The following is a 5,922-nucleotide window of genomic DNA, read 5'->3' on the forward strand; positions in this document are numbered from 1 at the left end:
CCTGTTCTACAGGGTCGCAGGCAAGCTGGAGCCTATCCCAGCTGACTACGGGCGAAAGGCGGGGTTCACCCTGGACAAGTCGCCAGGTCATCACAGGGCTGACACATAGACACAGACAACCATTCACACTCACATTCACACCTACGCTCAATTTAGAGTCACCAGTTAACCTAACCTGCATGTCTTTGGACTGTGGGGGAAACCGGAGCACCCAGAGGAAACCCACGCGGACACGGGGAGAACATGCAAACTCCGCACAGAAAGGCCCTCGTCGGCCACGGGGCCCGAACCCGGACCTTCTTGCTGTGAGGCGACAGCGCTAACCACTACACCACCGTGCCGCCCCAGTTTGTTTATTTAGTGCTTAATTATAGCATATGTAACTAATCCTAGCAGTAGCACTGGATTAGCCTCGTGTTCCCTCTTTCCCGGCCAACAAAGAAATGTGCATGCACAGCAGAAAAGTTTTGTCATTGAAGCTTCACATGAGCTCTGACGTGTGACATCAAGTTGTCTGGACAACGTGCAATATTGTAACAATATTGCGTGCTCATTCTCCATTGGGTAGAGTGACGTAATCCACATAGGATAAGTGATATAATGACAATATTGCATGCTGTCAAACCAAATGAATGAAACCCGCTAGAAGGGAATAGAACATGTTTTTATTCCATTGTAAAAGTGTCCTGTATGTATAATAATCTCACAACATTTCTGATCTGTTAATTTTTTACACATTCATGATATTTCTCACTTTATAAAATTCCATCACAGACAGCATCCTTTTTCTCAAGTCTGTTTGTTCAGGGTGAAATGTAGCCAGGGCTCGGTGTTGGTGAGCGATCAGGAGGAGCACAGAGCTGCAGAAAGCCGCAGTTCGATTGGAAATCTGAGGATGAGCTTCGTTCACGTCTCGAACTTCACCGTGGTTGTAGTTTTATTGCCCTTTCAACTCCTCATACTGATATTTCCAGTTGTCTCTTTAGTTCCACTGCAGCTCAGTTTTCCTAGAATGCATCTCAAACAAATCTTAACTATTACAAATAGTTGTTTATTAATATGCTCAAAAGTTTACATCCCCACTTAGTCTTGTTCCTTTATGTAAATGTGTTACATGATGCTGCTGAAGGTATAAAAATGTCGTTTTCAAACTTCTATTAATATTAAAGAGCATGAAACACGCGGATGATTACGAACCCTATCGCTTCTCTAACACTCGGCCTCGAACCCTAAATTCATCCTGTTTTTGTTAAAGGAAATTTTAATGGCTTTCAAGATAAACTTCTCTACTTCTGTAGGTCTTTATGTAAACAATGATTGAAGCTAAAACTGAGTCCTTGTTAATATCTCATCCTGTGTAACGTCTACGTTTGTTTAAATGTTTAGTTTGGTGAGGTCAGTACACCGTCCCTGGGGAAACCGTACAGCTTTATAAGCTTCGATATGTCCAGTTTCTCACCTGTAAATGTGGACATCGTGACCTTTAAGAAGATTTAAGGCCCATAACTGGACCACGATGACCCTTTCACTTAACACCTAACCGGTGTTTCCGGTTGAGAGTACGTAGTGCGCGAGTTTGCTGCCTCTTCTCCCCGGTGTTTTTTCTTTCTTCTTTTTTTCTCTTTAATCTGTGCTTCTGATTTTTTGGCAACGTATTATCCATTTTTTTCTCTTTTTGGTTAATTTTGGACTCTTCTTGCTTGGTTTTGACACTGGCTTTTTGCAATCACCTTTAGCTAACCCGCCTGCGAGCCTTCGCTTTCTTTCCACCCGCTTGACTTCAGCAGTGGTGAGTGAGTTTCCACCGTTCACTACGCTATTTTTATGTGCTGGTTAGTCAAATTGCTTCCCTGCACTGTACTCTGGGTGGAACCGCTGGTGTTTTGGCTATGTTTATGAGCGGTGTTGGGCTAAGGTGGCTTTGCACCTTACATTGGACTGTGTCTGTCCATCTGTTTTTAGATTGTGACTGTGGGTCTGGGTGTTGGTTTTGTGGCCCGGCTTTTACCCATGTTTTACACCTACTCGCCGGAGGAATTAAAAAGCTTTAGTGCGTGGCACCGCTTGGATTCCGCGGTATTTAATCTGTGCCGCTCTATTGGAATCGCGCGCCACCCTCGGTATATTCACCGCTCTCTGCGCTCTCCGATTGCTCATTATGCTTCGGAGTCTTCCATACCCATCATATGGACTCACAATCAGATTGCCACGGTCAACAAGAACGCTCATGGAGTTAATCACGGTGTTCTTCGCTCACTTGGGAAACTGCAATGTTCTGCTGTCTCTGGATTGTCACCTGTGTTTCCTGTGAAGATTGGCCTTTTAAACTCCATCACCAACAAAGCATCACTCATTAATGACCTAATTATCCAAAAGACCCTGGACATACTTCTGCTGGTGGAAACATGGCAACAGGCCGAGGACTATCTACATTTAAATATGTCTTCACCAGCTGGATACACACACATATCAAAGCCCCGTCTCACAGGGAAGGGTGGAGGTCTCGCTGCAGTTTTCTGATGTAGTTTGAAGCTTAAAGAGATTGTTTTTCATGATGTAACATCCTGTGAATATCTGGCTTTGAAAACCTCCACTCCCACACCGATGTTGCTGCTCTTAATCTATCGACCTCCCAAATCATCGCCATCTCTCTTTCTGTCTGAACTGAATGAACTGCTAACTGTAGCCTCATCTGTCTGTCCTGCCGTCATTCTTCTGGGTGACTTTAATATTCATGTTGATATTAGTTGTTCCCTTACTGAGGAGCTCATGACTGTCTTTGAATGTTTTGGTTGAACTCAGCATGTTGACTCTCCCACACATAATCCTGGTCATATACTTGACTCGCTTCGCTCTACTGGTGTAAAAATTGTATCTGTATCGGGTTCTGATGGAGGTTTTACTGATCAGGTTGATTGAGTGTTGTCTCAGTGTGCCTTCTTCTAAACTTCCTCTGCGTTCTACTGTCTCTTTCCGTAATCTTTCTTCTATTGATGTGCATTCTTTCTCTGCCTCTCTCCTCTTCTTTTTGTAAATGTGCTGAGGTTTCCTCTCCTGATGATACGGTTTCTATTTACAATAATACTATATCTAACACACTTAACACTTTCGCTCCCCTTAAAACTAGACAGGTCTCCACGAGTCGCGCCTCTCGGTTCACCTCTGAGCTCAGGGCCATGAAGGCCAAGGGAAGGCGGCTAGAGTGCCTTTATAAGAAAAATGGCCTCACTATTCATCTTTCACTCTTCTCTGAACACATCGCAAAGTATAAGGATGCTCTTAATGCTGCTCGATCCTCCTACTATGCTAACATCATTAAGAGCGGCAACTACAGACCCAAAACTCTGTTTAATACAATAAATAAACTTCTTCAGCCTCCTTCCTCGACCACTCCCAGTTCTCCTGCTCAGTGTCAGGCTTTTTTGGATTTTTTCAAGGATAAAATTGACAGTATTTACCAACACTTTCATTCTGAAATTCATTCTTCTGTCCCGCAAGTAGCTCTTTCTCATAAAGCTGACTGCTGTCTCTCTGCTTTCTCTCCTGTTGATTCTTTTAAAGTATCGGAAATTATAACTAAGTCCTCCTCCTCCTCATGTCTGCTGGACCCGGCACCCACTGCACTTCTTAAATCTTGTGTATCTGCTATCTCCCCTTATATTGCTCATATGATTAATCAGTGTTTTGCTTTAGGCACTGTTCCCATCTCCCTCAAAATCGCTTCAGTTACACCAATACTAAAGAAACCTGGTCTAGATTCTCTTTCACTGTCCAATTACAGACCCGTTTCTAATCTCCCTTTTCTAGCTAAAGTAATGGAACGAGTTGTAGCCTCTCAGCTTCATACTTTCCTTGCTCAAAATGATCTCTATGAACCCTTTCAGTCAGGCTTTCGCAATCTGCACAGCACTGAATCTGCTCTCTTAAGAGTTGTTAATGACCTCCTGCTCTCAACTGATGCTGGTCATCTCAATGTCCTTGTTCTCTTGGACCTCACAGCTGCCTTTGACACCGTACATCATGAGAGACTCATTTCCAGACTGTCTTCTTTTGGTATTACTGGCTTAGCTTTATCCTGGTTTCAGTCATATCTAGCAAACAGGCAACAGTTTATTTCTATTGGTATTCATAAATCATCCACTGCTACTGTTGCTCAAGGTGTGCCTCAGGGTTCTGTCCTTGGTCCCCTTCTTTTTACATTATATGTTTCTCCTATAGGCCAGATTATTCGTAACCATGGCCTTAACTTTCATTGTTATGCTGATGACATTCATATCTACATCACTATCACCCCTTCCATAGCCTCTGTTCAGCTGCTAAGGACTTGCATCACTGACCTTAAGCAATGGCTGCATAAGAACTGCCTTAAACTTAATGCTGGCAAAACAGAGGTTCTATTAGTAGGTACCAAAAGACAGGCTCAGAATTTCTCCAGTTTTACTATTGATGTTGATGGTGTGTCTATTCATCCTTCCCAAGTTATAAAAAACCTTGGAGTTATCTTTGACTCAACCCTTACATTTGAACCCCATCTTAAACTAATTACTAAGAATGCTTTCTTTCACCTCCGCAATATTGCTCGTCTCCGCCCTTTTCTTTTGGAAACTGATGCCAATATGTTGGTCAATGCATTTATTTTTTCTCGTCTTGACTATTGCAATTCTCTCTTTTATGGTCTCCCTGTGGCACGGTGGTGTAGTGGTTAGCGCTGTTGCCTCACAGCAAGAAGGTCCGGGTTCGAGCCCCGTGGCCAGCGAGGGCCTTTCTGTGTGGAGTTTGCATGTTCTCCCCGTGTCCGCGTGGGTTTCCTCTGGGTGCTCCGGTTTCCCCCACAGTCCAAAGACATGCAGGTTAGGTTAACTGGTGACTCTAAATTGAGCATAGGTGTGAATGTGAGTGTGAATGGTTGTCTGTGTCTATGTGTCAGCCCTGTGATGACCTGGCGACTTGTCCAGGGTGAACCCCGCCTTTCACCCGTAGTCAGCTGGGATAGGATCCAGCTCGCCTGCGACCCCGTAGAAGGATAAAGCGGCTAGAGATAATGAGATGAGATGGTCTCCCTGCCACATTGCTCAATCGCCTGCAGTCCATCCAAAACTCAGCAGCTCGAGTCCTCACACTCACCAAGCGCACTGCTCACATCACTCCTGTTTTACAGCAACTGCACTGGTTGCCAGTTATCGCTCGGATCAAATACAAAATCTTGCTTTTAAACTATAAAGCTCTTCATGGTCTCGCCCCTTCCTATCTCTGTTAGCTAATTCATTTGTCCTGTCCCTCCCGCTCCCTCAGATCTTCTGTCTGTGGACTTCTGACTGTTCCACGGTTTAAACTGGATCTATGGGTGGCAGATCATTCAGTGCTGCTGCTCCTAAACTTTGGAACTCGTTACCACAATCGCTTCGTGACTGTTCCACTCTCTCTTCCTTCAACGCTAACCTGAAAACTTTCCTCTTTACCTCACACTATTCTTCCTAGTTGTTTTTTTTTTGGTGGTAACTCTTTTGTAAAGCGTCCTTGGGTTTGCGAAAGGCGCTATATAAATTGAACTTATTATTATTATTATCGATCCACTACATGCATGTTTCCAGGGGCCACGCTGAAGGGGCCACAGGTGTGTGATTGAGGATCTCAGTGACGTGGGGTGGAGATATCGATATTTCTACGACATGAATTAAAATAATTAATAGCTGGTGTGTTTACAAGCCTAGCTACAAGAACATCTCCTGCGACAGGGATGAAGAGATTCGATCCGTTCGAACCAGTGTTCTGAATTTACGCCGCTTTTAAGTTGACAGAAGGTTCCTGAAGACCTTTCCAATATGGCGGACGCGATGCCGCAGGGCAGCAGCTAGCACGCGGCGGCTAATCTGAAAGCAGCACCTGCACTTCCTGGAGAGCGAAAGCGTCGGGGAAAGGGGG

The sequence above is a fragment of the Neoarius graeffei genome, chromosome 16 (genome assembly GCF_027579695.1).
Source record: "Neoarius graeffei isolate fNeoGra1 chromosome 16, fNeoGra1.pri, whole genome shotgun sequence".
NCBI lineage: Eukaryota > Metazoa > Chordata > Actinopteri > Siluriformes > Ariidae > Neoarius > Neoarius graeffei.